The sequence below is a fragment of the Cupressus sempervirens genome, chromosome 1 (genome assembly GCF_028749045.1).
Source record: "Cupressus sempervirens isolate cs-2001-9-10 chromosome 1, ASM2874904v1, whole genome shotgun sequence".
NCBI lineage: Eukaryota > Viridiplantae > Streptophyta > Pinopsida > Cupressales > Cupressaceae > Cupressus > Cupressus sempervirens.
Genome location: NC_143118.1, coordinates 584,596,582 through 584,598,531, shown reverse-complemented (window position 1 = coordinate 584,598,531; position 1,950 = coordinate 584,596,582).

The window sequence follows — 1,950 nt, the reverse complement described above, 5'->3', positions numbered from 1 at the left end:
GAGAAGATATCTAGTGAGATAGCACTATCACAAGTGGAACTAGCTAAGAAAGTAGAAAAGGTGAAAACAGTACTCGAGAACATATTCTCATTGTACTCCAAATTGTGTGATTCATCATATTTCACACAAGAAACTAGCCAAAGAACACTGAGCATGGAAAGGAATCTTAAGATATCTAGCACACAACTACCTAAAGATCTAGCTCAAAGTGAGAAGCATTTTGGCACAATGCTTTACACTTAGAAGGAGTTAGCTATATTGACAATAGAAGAGGCCAATGTTAAGGCCAAATTAATATAGATTCAATCTGAAATCGCCTTGCATCTAGAAGTACTACATAAGGAAGTGGCCTATGAAGAAAATGTTTTAAAGAAAGACCCCAATCTTTCTACCTTAGAAAGCCTTGTACATCTTGTAGTAGAGACAACCATCTAGCACAAAGCACCGAAAATTGCCTTAGACAATTGGGATGCTTCTTTGAAGATGATAATGGAGGTAAATAAAATATTTTGGCTAAATATTCTATTCATTCTTATGACCCTTTGACATAAGTGTCAAAAAGGGGGAGATATAAACATTATGCAAGAATGGGGGAAAAAATACATTTTATTGGTGGAGGCAATTGAACCGCTTCACAATAAGTGTTCCATAGTCATGCGCTAGGCCTGGCTTAGGAATAATCTATTCAAGCTACGGACTACTTTTCCCCTACCATGAGGTACATTTAGATTGTCAACCCAAGGACGTATACTTGAAATGGTCAGCACAGTATGTGCACTAGGTACCTTGATGAGTCATTATGCTTGTGCTGCAGGAAAGTATAAATGCAAAAGAAGGAAACTACACTACTGCTGTGGAAAGGAAAATACTGAATCTATAAATGTTGAAAACAAAATGACAAGATAACAGAGATTCCATCTTGACTCATCCACTAGTTTGTTCTTGCAGATGCTGCAGGAACGTTCATGAAGTGTGATGCTACATGAAGGAATTAACTAGCTACATCTTACTTAAAATACTGCTAATGCTAGTAAAATGAATCTATTCTATCCTAATCTAATCCACCTTCCAAGTGGGACCCCTTGGTTGGCTTCTCTAATCTGCCAACATAGGATAGAAGCTAAAGAGAACTAATTCATTTCATTAATCAGTCATTACATGATTCAGAATTGTAAAATACAACTACAACAAACTGTGAATTAGTGTTCTCTCTTACTTGATAAAACTTATCAAAAAACAAAACTTCACACATAGGAGTCGATCCTGACATATATAGGGAATCTACTCTTTATTACATAACAGAAAAGTAACTATCCTAAGTTAAGTTTGCAGGAGAGAATATAGGAGAACAACTGAAAGTGAAAAGGAAGGATAACAGAATTGAGGAGGGAGCAATGAAGTCTCAGCATCTGCCTATTACAACATAAATGTAGAGAAGAAAATGGCTCATAAAAGCTCCTCCTTATTCACTGCCATGTTTCCTGGAGTGGTTATAACTTTCTTTTCGTGGTTGCTCCTTGATGCTCATTTCTCCTTGAATGCTGTCGGCAACCAACTTCTGGATTCCTCCACTCATCCTTTAATCCTTATCATCAGGTTAGCTATGATATAAGACATATTTGCAAATAAACATCCATCAAACTAAATTCAAGCATAAGAATGCACATTTGGATATTTATATGAAATACTGCATATTAGATATAATTTAGGCAAAAGATGACATAGTTTTTCTACTCCATAAATCATCAAAGGTTTATCAAACATAGGCTTATAAGTGTTAAAAAAAGGATAAATGAAGTATCACAAAGTATCTTAAACATAACAAAATAAAAGCATTTTTTAGACTCATCATCTACCCCCTGCTAAACTAATGCTTGTCCTCAAGCATTACACTTCTTTATCAAAGATCTAAGCTCCCCAACTTCTATCTTTCCCTTTTTTCTACTCTTG